The sequence below is a fragment of the Fukomys damarensis genome, unplaced genomic scaffold, assembly GCF_012274545.1.
Source record: "Fukomys damarensis isolate Sample0158 unplaced genomic scaffold, DMR_v1.0_HiC HiC_scaffold_12, whole genome shotgun sequence".
Lineage (NCBI taxonomy): Eukaryota > Metazoa > Chordata > Mammalia > Rodentia > Bathyergidae > Fukomys > Fukomys damarensis.
Window position 1 is genome coordinate 17,332,390 of NW_022900924.1, and position 16,813 is coordinate 17,349,202.

Consider the following 16,813-nt stretch of genomic DNA (forward strand, 5'->3'; position numbering starts at 1 on the left):
TAAAATCTGGGCCCTGTGCAGCTAATAAGGAAAAACTCTGGGTGTACACAGTGTCAGTAAACATTCTCATCAGGTAGGAGCAGCGTATTCATTATTCATGACTATAAGCTTCCCAGATTTGGTGGCCACCCAGAAGATGTTACTAGTAACAATTACTGCAGCCTGCCTTGCAAGCGCAAGGACCTGAGTTTGATCCCCAGTACCAAAAAAAAAAAAAAAAAAAAAAACCAAACCCAAACCCAATTAGTGCAAACTTTGGTGGGCAAACTGGCAATGCATTATCAAAATTGCAAAGCACCATGTTTTTCCCCACAAATTATTCTAAGAGAAATTTATCCTATACAGACTGCTAAGATTATGTAATTTACAGCAATTATTTGTTAACATTATAAAGATGAGAAAAACTCTCTTCACAAAGAAGTGAAAACTTCCTCTAAGATATACTGTACAATGAGTGAGGAAAAACAAGATGTGAGTGGTATTTCTGGGGCTGCCAGCAATATAAAGAAATACCTCAGTGAAGATGAGACAAACTGGTAATGGCAGGGTTGCTGGGCATGAGTGGAGGGAGACTTTTCACCTTATATCCTTCGGACTTTTTGAAATATGAAATATCAAAAAAAAAAATAAAAAAAAAAAAAAAAAAAGTATAAACCTCTTGCAAAACCTGAAGATCTTTCAGCCAAATGGGTCTTCTTTTCTGGGCTAAAACGGTCCTTTAATAGCTCTTGCCAGGCACAGTGGTGCACGCCTGTAATTTCAGCACTTGGGAGGCTGAGGCAGAAGGACTGACTCAGGTTTGAGGCCAGCCTGGCCTACATAAGTGAGTTCAGGGCCAGCCTGAACCACAAAAGGAGACCCTGCCTCAAAAACAAACCCCCCAAAACAACAACAAAAATCACAACACACACCCAATACTAGATAAAGCCAATGTTAAACATGCACTCTGACAAGAATGCCCAGCATCTTCTAGAGATTCAAATATTGCTGATTAAGGTGCATGAAAACAATTTTACCTTTCTAAGTGTAGGGGCACGTGTGCACCTCAATGGTAAAGCACCTGCCTAGCATGTGTGAAGCACCAAGTTCAATCCCTACCACTATCCAAAAAAACCTCCATCCTACTCCCAAGTGTAAAATAGCTTTCTGGGACTTTCTGAAGAGTAACTAAGGAGGCTTTGAAAGTACTGGGGGGTAAGGGGCCGGGGATTTAGCTCAGTGGTTCTGCCGCCTGCCTCACAAGCACCAAGGACCAGAGTCCGATCCCTGGTACCAAAAACAAAAAACAAACCAAAAAAGTACTGAGGTAAAGACAGCTCAAAAAATTTTAAGTAAAATCTTCATTTGCCAGACTTACCATACAAACTGAATCATGTTATCTGTCACAAGTTACAAATAAAATGGCAAGACAGCCATGCTGTCCAATAAACAAACACTGGACTTATTAAACCTTCGGTTTAGTTCCAATTGTTCTGTACTTAGAAGTTCAAATTCAAGAATACAGCTTGCTTTTTAAACCTCAGTGCTCAGAACAACTCTTATAGCCTTAGCAGGCGTGTGGCCACAGGCGGTGGTAAGAGTCTGTCAATATATAATCTCAAGAGGCAAAGATCATCCCAGCATTTGACTGCAGGGACACCCAGGTTAAGGTGAAATTCCTGCTGGAGATGCTTATGCAATGAACAGCAATATTTCAACTAAATAAACTAGAGCCTTTAATTTTAATGGAACTCTGCTCATGCTAGGGAACACATCTAACAGATGACTAAGACAATAATCATATTCTGAACTTTAGTGACATTCAACAAGCTAAAATGCCCTATTAAGATGAAAATTTAAAGCCAAAGTAAAATTGTTTTACTGTTTTTGCTGTCATAACAAGATTCTAAATGTCCTTGCACATTGTGAAGTCCAAGCTCAAATGATACGTATTACGACTCTAAAAGGAAAATTTTCAAATGTTTGTTGATGTGTGAAGTGATTTATGTCAGAATACTGCAGCAGAAAAGACTTCTGACTAGTGTAGCACAGAGGTCCTCAATCTAAACACTGTTATACCTCTATGCTATATTAGTAGACTTCTGTAGTAATTCTATTTTTCAAGTTCTATATAAAGTGTAGGTAAGACATTTGCTTAGTATGCAGACAGCCTTCAGTTTGATCTCCAGCACCACAAATAAATAAAAACAGAAAAGAAGGAAGAAAAAAAAGGCAGGCATAGCGATGTATGCCTATAATCTCAGCTACAGTGCTTGGGAGGCTGAGGCAAGAAGATCACAAATTTGAGGCCAAACTGGGCAAATCAGCAAGATCCTGTCTCAAAAAATAGAAAGGGCTAGAGTTCTAGTTCACAACTCCTTGGGTTCAACATGGGACAAAGGAGGGGAGGGAGATCAGAAAATGTATTTTCAGGCAATAGCAAGTTAAATTTCTTGAATAATATAGTTAACATTATCAAAATAGGAGGACATTAATACGTATTTTTCATAAAATACCTATGGCAGCATTATTAAAAAAAAAAAAATCAAGGGCTTGGATTTAGCTCAGTGGTTCTGCCACCTGTCTTCTAAGTGCAAGGACCCGAGTTCGATCCCCATACCAACAAAACAACAAAACAACAAAACACAACTACCCTTTCTTTTATCCCTAAAGGTCTAAATGTATGAAGGGTGTCTCTGCTGTATATAAAGTGTACTGATACACACTTAACTGCAGACCAGATAACTAAGGATGAATGCCCTAAGTGTCAAATGCCAGAGGAACAAGTGATCTGGGAAGCCTTTAAATTCTTGTCAACTTTTCTTCCATCTCACAACTGCCATTCTAATTGTTAGGCAGATAAATATTTAGGAATTAAAAGCTGATCTAAAGAAAAGTTAACAGGGATTTAGCACAGCGGTTTGGTCGCCTACCTTGCAAGCACAAAGTCGCGAGTTCAATATCCAGTACCAAAAAAAAGGTAATGGAGGAGGGTTTTTATGAGCTCCCTTTTCAAAAGTACATACAGTTCAGGGACTGGGGATGTAGCTCAGTGGCACCCCACCTGCCTGGCAAGCACAAGATCCTGAATTCAATCCCCAGTACCAAAAAAAAAAAAGTACACACAGTTTAATGCATCTGAAGTGGAGCCTAGGAATTCATTTTAAGGGTTTTCAAAACATTAGCAAAAAATTAAGCAAAAAGTACACAATTATAGGGTTACAGAATCCATTAAAACAAACAAACAAACAAACAAAAAAACTTGTTTATATCAGCCTCTACGCTATGACAAACACCAGCTACAGGCTAAGCTAAGAAGTCTTAACCCCAGAACTTGGGAAATGGCTACCTTAAAATAGTTATGGTTCCCTTGTTCCATTAGAAGCTGATCTTGCCAGGTGTGGTGGCACAGGCCTATAATTCCAGCACTTGAGGCACAGGCAGGAAGATTGCCAAGAGTTTGAGGATAGCCTGGGCTACATAGTGAGCAGGGCCAGCCTGAAATACAAAGCAAGACCCTGTCTCAGGCACCTCCCCCCAAAAAAAGCCAATCTCTGCAAAAAGATATAAAGCATAAATGCAAACAGGTTTAAAACCTGCTATTAAAAAAAATAAAACCTGTTGTGTTCAATGTTCTCTTAGCTGGAAGAGTACATTATCTTCCTCAGTGATGCTGCACCTGCCCAACAAGCACAAGGTCCTGAGCTTGATTCTCAGTACCAAGGGGGGAAAAGAAAGAAAGAAAAGAAAAAAAAAAAGAATTCATTATCTTGATTGACCTATGTTCTAGCTTTGTAGAGAGCAACTAAGGCCAGGAAGGAAAACGAGTCTTGCCTAAGCAAGTTTCATTTACTGTGAGACTGCTAACTCTTGCTTTTGGTAATAGTCCCATTTAGGATGGACAAAGGGACAGATCACAAAGCAGGTTCTGTTAAAGAGTTAAAAGACCTACGAAAATGAAGACCCACCAAATAATTTTCAAACTAAGACAAAATTATTTCCTTTTGTCTGCAAGCTTCCATGAGTTTCAGACACAGGGATTGGGCGTTAAGGAGCAAGCAGCACTGTTCCAGGGAGCACATCTAGTAACATCCCTGACTGGGCATGTCGATGCCCTCAGGGCAAGTAGTAGTGGAAAATCCTTCCACCTGCCAAGGGAAAGTGCTGCAATTTTTTCCTCCAAATTTTCTTTTTCTTCGGGTTGAAGCAGGTGCAACAAAAGAATAATCTCTTACAAACTGCCTTCCATTTGTTCAACATCTTGACAGTTTTCAAATTCAGCTGTTGGATCCCTCACGCCTTAGCTCTTTGCCTCAACATTACAATAAATATTTCCACTCTGAACAAAATCCTCCAAGTACATTTCAGGTTAAGAGTCATGTTAGGTTTACATTAAGAGTCAATTAAAATAAATTATTGCTTTGCCACATTTTAGAACTGAATGCAAGCTTTCTTTACCTAACAAAAAGTATTTAACAATTAGCATCACTATGTCAAACACTGACATTTAAAACAGCACTTACTCAGAAAATTCTTATCAATTTTATGTGTAAGGTTTTTTTTTTTTGTATTGGGGATCAAACTCAGGACCTCCTGTTTCGAGGTAGGCAGTGGAACCACTGAGCTAAATGTGTTAAATTTTTAAAATTTTAACGTACGGTGGAGAATTCCATCAGATACTTACTGAAAAACTACATAAGATCAAATACTGTCTCCTAAATGCCACTACTGGTTCAGTTTAAATGGCTCCTAGGAAAAGCAAGTCACAATAAAATTAATTACCCTAAATTTCTCAAGCATTTAACTGTGACTCAAACATTTTCACTGTTTCCAACTTAAGTCATAAATTGTGCAATCATGTAAAATGAATGAAATTCTTCACTTGAGAAGATCAAGTTGCTGACTTCAAACTATTTCCAAGCCTTAGGGTTAAAGGGAAGAAACATTCCAAAACACCAACCATGGTACATAATGTGGCTGCTAAGGAGTATACCCTCTTTTAACATGCTCCCAGGAGCTAAAACCTGCCAATCATGACATAGCTATGCATGTACCACCAGTGGTTCAAGATACCTGGCTATGAGACACCATGTTTGAAAATTGCAAGTGTGGCTTGGGGTGGTGGCACACTTGCAATTCCAGTACTCAAAGAGGGTGAGGCAAAATGGTTGCAAGCTCCAGCCTAGCCTGAGCAATTCAGCGACTTAGCAAGAGAGTACCAAAATTTAAAAAAATAAAACACAAATGTGGAAACGCTGTCAGGCATAAAATCTTTCACTAGTTTCTTTCTACTATACCTGAGGTAAATTGTAGCATCCCAACCAGGATTTATAACTTACAACATTCCCAGCTTCAAACAATGGCCCTCAGTCTCCCAGAGAATTCTGGTCTTTACATACTCTTACCCTCTTCCCTCTCCAAACAGCAAGGCTTTCCTTAACTCCTAGATAAAGCTGGTATCCATTTTAAGCAGCCGGAGTATGTCCTTTACTAACACTGTTTTGATATACCTTTCCTACCAGACCAAAAGGTCCATAAAGACAGAACCACTAGGAACTACTCATTTCCAAGCCCCTATGAATGGACCATATGGAAACAGTAGTTGTCAAAGCATTTATCAACAAATAAATACTTGCAGCACACACTTCCTTTAATATGTACAATCAAGAGACTTATGGCTACTACCAAGGTGAAGGAAGAATGTTACAAATCTAGAAATGATGAAAAATCAGGATCCAAAGAAATCTGAGACATAGTTGAGTTAAATGAGTTTTAATAATGACAGTTGTTTAAACGGGGTATGGTGGCGCCTATAATCTCAGCACTTAGGTGGCTAAGTGACCACCATAAATTCAAAGCCCATCCTGGGATATATAGTGATTTCAAGGCCAGTCTGAACTAGATAGTGAGACTGTCTCCAAAAAAGAAAAGAAAAGAAGGCAGTTGCTTAAAGTCTACACTTAAGACTAAAAACAAAAACCAGATAAGTATATTTTGTTATAAGGAATAGTTTATAATAAAACTGACTAAAAATAGCATAGCTGGTCTCACGCAGACAAGGTCCTGGTTACTAGACATATCAGAAGCAGCAAGGTAACCTGAATTAGATGCTGTAGAGGTCATCACAAGATACTGAAGATTTAGAGTGCCAAGTATTCAGGACACCTACCATGCAGATTTTTTTAAAAAATCACAAAATAAAACATGCTTTAAAGGTGAAACCCCAACCTCCAACCAACAAATACTTAGCAGGCTGTTAACAGCATTTCTTACACAAAACACCAAAACATCATTAAAAAACAAAACAAAAAACCCAGATGACCTCATTTTACATTATAATATATAGATCTGTCTTTTTTATTGGCTGCATAGTAATATTATCATTACAACTTGGAAAATGCTGCTTCTATATTGGTTACTGCTGTAAGGGCTTTACAGGTCATCAGTTTCATCCTCACAAAGGTACTATTATCTTCATTCCCAGTTTATAAATGAGGTACTTTTCAAGGTCACAGTATATCACAGCCATACTATGAACTGAGTCTCCAATTTCATGCCTAATATTTTTCTATCACAGTATAACAGGGTCAGCACTGCTGTGCACATCTACTTCTAGAAGAAAAACAGAATTCCCTACAGAAACTATCCCCCCAAATTTGCAAGATGACAGAAAAATAGTGAACGTTTAAATTTTAAAAAATTACTACAGTAAAAGACACACTGTCATGAATCTCACTTCAAAGTACTCCCTGCAAACATACTCATTCCATCATTCTTGACACTTCTGAAACTGTTCCTTTTATGCATCATTATAGTCGCAATATGGTGGCTGCCTCAATGTCCTGTACTGATTCATGGTAATTTTGACTCTGGAGAAGAGCCAGAAGTCTCATAATGCCAGATCTGGTAGATGAGGACATACTGCCAAATTTTCAGGAGGCTCCCTTTCCACTGGATGGCATTCAGCAGCAACATTCACCATATTAGTTTTGATCGTCCCTCATTAAGACACTCAAAATAAGGAAGTTATAGTAATGTCTCTTACTGTAACAGATCATTTTACAATTTAAATCTGACCACACTTCATAGCCCTGCTATTTCCCCATATTCTCAATTCTGTAACAGTTCTATCATTGACAACCAAGCATTTTACATGTTTTTCAAAATCAGCACTATCTTCAGTATTTTATACTTAGGAAAAGTGACCCCCCCTTATCATGTACATTTTTTTTTCCAAAATTTACTTCTCAGTGGCAAGAATGGAAAGGTTGACATTTACTGGTACTGTGACTACCACTGAATCAGGGGGAGTGGGAAGGTGATCACAGAAGGAAATGCCAGCCCCATGAAATCAGGTCAGGCTTCAAGATCAGCTGGTCCATCATGGCGAGTAGCATCAGGGAGACCCTCCCGGAGTTCCTCATTTCCCAAAGTTCTTAATGTCTCAGCTATCCTGACAGTGCTGGGGACCTTAGATTTCAAAACTACTTCTAAACATCTATATTGATTCTTTGTTTTAGATTATTTTACTTTTCTGCTTATTCGTAAGTTCTTAAAGTTAAGAATTTACATGTCTTAGAAAGAGATGTTAATTTCAAAATTGACAAAACATATAGTTTTTCTACTTTTATCTGGATACAGATGTTTTAGACCTGCATCTCTAACCTTATATTCTACCCACCTTATAAAACAACTCCACCAAGGGAAATGCTAAAAGGGAAACATGGTCACACTTTTTTTTGATTACATCTCTTTGCTTTTACTTCTCTAAACTATGTGTACAATTTTAAGAAAAGGCAGAAACTGTTCCAGCAATGTCTCATTAGCACAATGTCAACTGATTAAACCATACAGCAATTACACTGTTTAACCAATTTCAATGTTTAAACCAAAAACCTAGCATCCTGAGGCAGATGTCAAAGGAAACCATGTAAACAAACCTTTGAAAATTAAGTGAAAGATTTTAAATGTCTTTAAATCTTTAGAGAGCATCCATAGATTTCACTAATTTTCAAAAGGACTGTGATCAAGAAATGATTTACACAAGATCCCAACGATAAATGTAACTGTATTGTTAGCTTTAAATGTACCAATAAACTTAATGGGGGAAAAAATGATTTACAGCTACCTGGAAACTTGTTAGAAATATAGAATATTTAATAATCAGGACCATGTCAGACCTAAACAAGCAAAATGAACACTTACACAAAGTTCCCAGGTGATTCCTATGCATATCAAGTTAGAAGTATTGTTCTAGGTATGCCACATTGCTGGCCAGATCTTCATGCTTAAAAAGGGGGGGGGGCAGGGATTTATCTCAGTGGTTTCACTGCCTGCCTCGCAAGCACAAGGTCCCAAATTCAATCCCCAGGGGGAAAAAAAAAAAAAACTCTCATTTAAAAATTTTTGAGATTTCCTATTGGACAAAACAATCAAAATATTTACTGTATCTGCCAGTCATGAGGATACATGCCTGTAATCCCAGCACTCAGGAGGCTGAAGCTGGAGGTACAAGACTTCAAGACCAACCTGTGGTACACAGTGAGTTCAAGGCCAACCTGCACTACACAAAGTGAAACCCTGTTTTTAAAAAAAATTACTAGGTAGACCTTTATAAAAACAATCTGCCAACTCCTCTCCTCTACAGTGCTGGGGAGCTTAGCAGCTATGAATTTAAGTGATTACTACATGTTCAAAGCAAGGCTTGCTTTCTTCCTTTTTCCCCCTCACAGAGACAGGGTCTCAATATGTAGTCCAGGCTGGGCTCAAATGTGACAATCCTCCTGCCTTAGTCTCCTGAGTGCTGGGGTTACCACCGCCAGCTCTTTACAGGTTTGTAAAAGCAAAGTAACTCCAAGACACATGGTCACACTACCTGAATTAATTGAACATATTATGGTAGAGCTAGAAAGCCCCTTAAGAGCCTACTCTATCCTAGTACAGTCTCCTATTGTCCCAGGGACTCTGGACGACAATGTAGGAGGACAGGGAGTTTAAGGCCAGTTTAAGTAACCTAGCCAAACCCTCCAATACACTCTGATTACCTGGTTCTGTAGAGGTTAATTTGCTTTGTCCAATGGCATGCAGGGTAAACAATCCAGGTTTTGGTACATCAAATGAGTCATCTATTTCACTTTGTCTTTCACTTCACTGTTAAAAAAACTACTTTTATACATGCTAACGAAACCTTACTACAAGTTAACTATAAAGCTTTTTTCCTTTCATGAAGTTTAAGAATTCCTTGCATTCTTTTAAAAGAATTCTTATAGAAATTTTAACGCAAATGCAATTTTATGAGGTGACTATATCATTTCTATCACTTACATAATCTTAAAAATGACTCGTTCCAGGGTACAAACAGAAGTCATCTGAGGATATTTATGTCCTCGTGCTATTCGTCAGCTATGGGTTACCAGGATACAAGCAGTTTGTTTCAAACAATCCTGAAAACAGCACCCTTGAGAAGTCAATAAATAACCCCCCCGGGCATATACTTAAGCCCCCAAAATTCTGTAAAAACTTTTTTGTCTATTTTATCTTGATTCACTTTTGTAATATTTAGTACATACAAAAAGCTTAAAAAACACTGGTGTTCATGTTTAAGATTATGTGTAATTGGGCCAGGGATGTAGCTCTGTGGTACCCTGCCTGCCTGGCAAACCCAAGATCCTAAGTTAAATTCCCAGTTAAAAAAAAAAAAAATATACGATTTTTTGTTTGTCCATCCAGAGAAATATTTTCCTGTGACTAAGATAATGTAAAATCACTACAGCTTCACAAGGGGTTCATTATTTTCATATTTCTCTTTGCTAAATCACTTTACTTGGTTTCAGTGTACTTACTACTTTAGTATTACTAGGAATACTTTAGGTTCAAGTAACCCATTTGTAATACACATGCTTCTATCACTTCTCGGCTTTTTGGCTAAGATCAAGTGTAATACATTGCTCATACAACTGGCTGTGGTGGTACATTTCTATAATCCCAGCACACTGGAGGCTGAGGTAGGAGGATTACCATGAGTTTGAGGCCAGCCTGGGGTACACAGTAAGTTAAAGGCTAGCCTGAACTAGCAGACTGTCTCAAAACAAAAACAATCCATAAGGAATCAGAAGAGACCCAGAGTAGCAAAAGCAATCCTGGGATGGCCCGGCCTGGTGGCACACGCCTGTAATCTCAGCACTCGGGAGGTTACGGCACGAGGATTGAGACTAGCCTGGGCCACACAGTTCCAGGTCAGTTTCAACTACGAGTGAGACCCTGTCTCAAAAAAACAACAACAAAACAAACAAAAAATCCTGGGAGACAAGAGCAAACAAGGAGGCATCACAATCCCAGGTTTCAAATTACACTACAGGCCAGGGATCTACCTCAGTGGCTTGGTGCCTGGCTTTCAAGTGCAAGGTCCTGAGTTTGATTCCTGGTACCATAAATTAATTAATCAATCAATTAATTAATACTACAAAGCTACAGTGTTAGACCCACATCTCTCACCCTGTACTAAACTAAAATCAAAACAAATCAAAGATTTAAATGTCAAAATAGAAACAATCTCCTGAGATAAAACAGGCAAAACTCTCTCAAGGTCATAGGTGTGGCAAGGACTTTCTGAACAGAATTTTACCTGCAAAGGAAATTGTACCAATAACAAACAAATGGAATCTTATCAAATTAAAAAGCTTGAGGCCAGGCATGGTGGTGCACGCCTGTGATCCCAGCACTCGGGAGGCTGAGGCAGGAGGATCGCTGAGTTCGAGACCAGCCTGGGCTACATAGTGAGTTCCAGGTCAGTCTCAACTACATAGTGAGACCCTGTCTCAAAAAAACAAAACAAACAAACAAACAAACAAAAAAAACAAATAAAAAGCTTCTGCACAGGAAAAAAACAAAACAAAACCTAACAAACAAAAAAACTAACCAACCAACCAATCGAGTAGAGAGAGACAACATACAAAGTGGGGAAAAATTTCTTGCTGGCTATTCCTCAAACAGAGAACTGGTATCGTTTTTTTTTTTTTTTGGTACTGGGGATCGAACTTAGGCCCTTGCGCTTGTGAGGCAGGAGGACTAATATCTTTAGAAAATATGAAGAACTCAAAAAAACCAGATCTCCCCCCAAATAAACTCAATCAAGAAATAGGCAAGTGAGGCCAGACATGGTGGCATATGCCTGTGATCCCAGCAATAGGGAGGCTGAGGCAGGAGGATCACTTGGAATTCGAGACCAGCCTAGGCTACATAGTGAGTTCCAGGGCAGTCTCAACTACATAGTGAGACCCTGTCTCAAAAAACCAAAAACAGGCAAGTGAAATGAAATGTCTCAGAGGAAGTACATATAGCCAACAAATTATGAAGAAATGTACAACGTTGCCAACCATTACAGAAATTCAAATTAAAACACTAAGAGTCCATCTTACCCCAGAGAATTGCCATCACCAAGAAATCAGTAACACATTTGGGCAAGGTGGTGGTGGAGCACACTCCTTATACACAGCTATTGGGAATGTAAACTAGTACAACAGTAAGTGACTCTGGAAATCAGTATGGAGATTTCTCAGAAAACTAAAACTAGAAATTCCATTTGACTCAGCTATTCCCCTTCTGGGTATCCTCCTAAAAGAATTAAAGACATTACACAGCTGGGTGTGGTGGTGCACACCTATAATTCCAGTGCACAGAAGGCTGAGGTAGGAGGACTGCTGTGAGTCTAAGGCCAACCTAGGCAATACAATGAGTGTGAGGCCAACCTGAACCACATCCCTATCTGAAAAAAAAAAAATTTTTTTTAAATCACATCTCAGTGACACACGCATACCCATATTTACAGCAGCCTAATTTATAATAGCTCATGCCGGGATTTAGCTCAGCGGTTTGGTGGCCTGCCTTGCAAGCGCAAGGACCTGAGTTCGATCCCCGGTACCAAAAACAAACAAACAAACAAAAAACCAGAAATATAATAACTCGATCTTGGAAGCAGCCTATCTGCATGTTCATCCACAAATAAATGAAAAAAGAAAACATGGTATGCACAAAGGAGTACTGCTCTGTCATAAAGATGGATAAGCCCGAATCATATGTAGAAAAATGGATGCACCTTGAGATCATATTAAGTGAAATAAGTCAGACACAAAGTTTTAAATATTGCATGGTTTTTCTTATATGAAACACACAAAATACAAAGAGCAAAACAGAAAATAATAGAAGTAGGGAAATAGATCTTTCTCAAGTGAGAAGATAAAAGTAAGGGAGGGGCAAGGGGAGGGAAAGGAGGTGTATACATGTACCAAGCCCCAGAAAGAATGTAATCATAAAGCTGGGTGTGGTGGCGCAAGCCTATAATCCCAGCACATGGGAGGTTGAGGCAGGAGGATCGTTGTGTGAGTTCAAGACCAGCGTGGGCTACACAGTGAGTTCCAGGTCAGTCTCAACTACATAGTGAGACCCTGTCTCAAAAAACAAACAAAAAAAGAATGTAATCATGAACTGAAAACATGTAATTTTTTTAAAAATTATGTAAGGGACACAGATTATAGCAATATCCAGAGAAACTAAATTCACAAAAACACAAAGGAAACTGTGTTTGCCAAGAAATCAGGTGAGGAAGGAAAGAAAGCAACTGATAATTGGGATGGCATTTTTTGAAAGGTTAAAAATCTTCTGGGTTTAATGATGATGATCAGACAAGTCTCTGAATACCAGAAGTGAGCTGTGTATTTTTTTGTTTTTGTTTTCTGAGACAGGGTCTTGCTGTGTAATCCAGGCTTTTCTCACAACAATCCTCCTGCCTCATCTTCATAGTGACAGAATTACAAGAGTGCGCAACCATGCCTGGCTTAATTGTGTATTTTAAAAGGGTAAATTTTATAACATGTGAACTACATTTAAATAAAGCTATTATAAATAAATGGTGGCCTAGGCATTGTGGCATACATCTCTAATCCCAGCACTCAGGAGGCTAAGGCAGGAGGTCGGCCTTGAGTTTAAGGCCAGTGTGGGATACATAATCAGGTCAAGGCCAATTTTAACTACATATTGAGACCCTAAATCTAAAAAAAAAAAAAAAAAAAAAAAAAAAAAATTTTTTTAAATGGTGAGCTGAGAATGGTGGCACACACCTATAATCCCAGTATTCCAGCAGGCTATAAGGAATTTGAGTCCCACTGGACAATTTACCAAAACCCTATCTCAAAATAAAAATAAAGGTAGGTTATGTGGCTTCATGCAAAGGACCTGGGTGGACCCCAGGAACACTAAATAAATAAATAAAAGCAGCAGTGGCCTCAAACAAAGTGAAATATCACTAATATACACACTATATACACATTTGCAAAGTGCAGTGTATATTGTCTGGCAAATAAGCAGTAGTTGAAGCCAGATGCAATAAATCACAAGACTTGTTTCCTGAATTATAAATTGTGAACATGTACCTATAGAATAGCTGATGGTTAAATATCAAACACTTGCAAAGCTATCGCCAATATCCATATAGTTTAGCTATTGCTGAACACAGGCTCTATTCTGCACAAGCATGTATACATTAGCTGAACCTTCTCTACTTTCTACTATTTTTTCTAGTGCTTTTAGAATTCCTTCTCTACTCTTTTGATTTTACATTTCAATCATTAAAGAATAAAGAATCCTTGACTACACAGTGAGACCCTGTCTCAAAAAAACAAAAACAAACAAACAAAAAAAAGAATAAAGAATTTGTGACATCTCCAGCCAAGGTTACAACACTCAATGTGCTAGTTTGCCCTTAAGGTGGTCACTGCCTAGTAGCATGACAGGAGTGTTTAACAAAATATCTGTTACCAAAAACTAGCTCAAAATGGTCAAAATTCAAGAAAAAAGCACAGTACGCATGAGCCCAACATTAGAGCACTGCCTAAGATTTCAGGAGTGCTTGTGTACAAGACTGGGAGGGAAAAAGTAGTAGTACTTCCCAGGCAGGTTTCAGAAACAAGTGAAAGGGAAATGTACGTATTCTGTAGCAGCAGTAGATAATATGTTCCTCTAAGGTGAGGATCTAAACCTTATCTTTTTAAATGTTAAATGGCTTTTGATTAAAACTTTTTATATTAAAAGATGGGAAGTCGGGTGTGGTGGCACACACCTGTAATCCCAGCATTCTGGGAGGCTGAGACAGGAGAATTGCTGTGAGTGAGACCAACCTGGGCTACACAGTGAGTTCCAGGTCAGTTTCAACTACATAGTGAGACCCTGTCTCAAAAAAACAAACAAAAAAAAGGCATGATATAGTGCAAAAGGGTCAGGTATATTAGGCCATAACCTAAGCTTCCCTCTGAGATTTGTACATTGGAGAAATTAAACTATAAAAATATGCCTAACTTTCTGGAAAAAAAGTGAAGTTCGTTAGTACTAAAAGGCAGGCTTTGCCAGGATTTTGCTCAGTGGTTCTGCTGCCTGCCTTGCAAGTACAAGGTCCTGAGTTCAATCTTCCGTACCAAAAAGTTTTAATAATTAAAAAAACAAAAGGCAGGCCTTCCAGGCATGGTGGCACACATCGGTAATCACAGTACTAGGGAACTGAGGCAGATGAACTGCTCTGAGCATGAGGCCAGCTTGGGCTATAGAGTGAATTCAAAACTAGCCTGAACTACATAGTGAGATCCTGCCTCAAAAAACCAAAAGGTAGGCCAGGTGTGTGGCGCACGCCTGTAATCCCAGCACTCGGGAGGCTGAGGCAGGAGGATCACTGAGTTCAAGAACAGCCTGAGCTACATAGTGAGTTCCAGGTCAGTCTCAACTACATAGTGAGACTCTGTCTCAAAAAACAAAACAAAAAAAACAAACAAAAAACCAAAAGGTAGGCCTGGGTGGGTAAGCATAAAGGAGGGGCTGGGGATGAGCTTGGCAACAACCAGGGCACTTGTCCAGTATGCACAAGGCCAGAGTTAGATCCCCAGTACCTGCAGAAAATAAAATTATAGAAGTTAGGAGGACTTATCCAATGCAAAATCTATTAAGTCAAAGCATTTTGTATTTCAAGTGGGAAACCACTTAAGGGTTTTCAGCAGATGAATAAATGGCATGCCTTTTAAGAAACCACTCTTGGCAGCTGTGTTGAACAGACTGGAAGGCAACAATAAAAGCTGGAGTTCCCTTAGGAGAGGATGACATTCACAGGTGAGTTAGACTTGAGCAGGCAGGGATGATCAAACACTTGGGTGTTCCAGCCAATGATCTCAGAAAAATCAGAGTGTAACAAAGGGAAGAATCTTCTCTCAGTCAACCTAGTTATTAAAATGACTTACCAGAATGGGGATGACTGCAGAGAACTAGGATTCAGAGGAAAAGAAAAAACAAAACCACCCACACTGAAGAGAAGCTAGCCTTAGTTTATGTCATCCAAAGAGATGATGCCTTGTAGCAAGGCTGCAACTTCCTATGTCTTGTTTATCACTGTCCTCCTCTAATGTAAACTAAGGAGAAACACTTTGGGTAATGTAAGTCTTTCTGTAGACTCAAGCATAAAACATTCTTTGTTTGAGAGGCTAACTGCATATTTCCAGGTGGAGCTGCAGGAATGGTAAGCAAACTGTCAAACCAAAACTCACTCATATACTTACAGAAGCCTATCTGCAACCCCATCTACCATATATTTATGGAAAGAAAAAACGATTTTTTTTCTTACTCCATTGGTAGCACTGTCACATCCTTCAACTGACCTAGAAATCCTCCTAGTACCTTTTTTCCCTAGTATCTTTTATTCTGCTTGTTCCCCCATTTACCCCCATATCTGCTTAAGAGATCAAAACCTGTTCTTTGCATGTTAAGTCAAAGGCTCAGTTTTCAACTACGCATGATCACAATTCCACACTACAAGGCAAGTTAGAGCTAATATCCTGGGTTGAGAGCTGGTAAAAACTTTTTAGAAGGCAATAGTTTCTGATGTATACTCACTCCTGTTAAGAACTACTATTCATAAACTCTCCTTTTCTAGGTTTGGTGGTGCATACCTGTAATCCCAGCTACTGGGAGTGGGGGGGCTGGCTAAGGGAGGCACATTCCCAAGTCAAGGCCAGCCTGGGCACTTTAGAAGACCCCATCTCTACATTAAAGGAGGAAAAAAAAAAGATTGTGCTGGGCCTGGTGGCAGACACCTGTAATCTCAGCACTTGGGTGGTGGAGGCATCACCTCAAGTTCAAGGCCAGGCAGGACTACAAAGCCACAGTCTCAAAAAAAAAGTGTAACACGGTGGTGGAGGGCTTGTGAGACCCTGGATTCACTCATGGTGCCCCCCCACCACAAAGCCTCTCCTTAACACTATTATCCTTTCATTCTTTGCCTGGTTTGTTAAAAGAGCCTCTCTCCCTATCTTCCTTACTCTGATCTATTTACTAGGGCACCATCAGAATTCCCTAACATATTTTCTGCTATTAAGAGAGTCCTATAGATTAGATATACAGTAGTATAGTTGTATAAGAAAATGTCCTTTGGGCCAGGGATTTAGCTCAGTAGTGCCACTGCCTGCCTTGCAAGCACAAGGACCTGAGTTTGACTCCTGGTAACGCCCACCAAAAGACAAGAAAATGTTCTTCATGGGCTGGGGATTTGGCTCAGTGGTTTTGCCAACTGCCTTGAAAGCCCAAGGGCCTTAAAACACCAAAAAAAAAAAAAAAAAAAAAAAAAAAAAAAAAAAAAGAAAGAAAAAAAAAAAAAAAAGAAAAGATCCTTCACGTCACAAAACTAAAATAGGAGTAAAGGAGCAACACACCTGCAGTGCACTCACAAACAGTTCAGGCAAAACTATGCATGTATCCACAGATTGAAAATGTGTATGTGATGAAATCTTAACATCTGAAGAATCTA

General features: G+C 39.1%; 1 protein-coding gene across 2 annotated transcripts in view; it reads right to left on the bottom strand.

The window, feature by feature from the left end:
* Positions 1 to 16,813, bottom strand: part of Atp2a2 (ATPase sarcoplasmic/endoplasmic reticulum Ca2+ transporting 2) — a 60,597-nt gene that overhangs the window by 28,202 nt on the left and 15,582 nt on the right. The window lies entirely within an intron of this gene.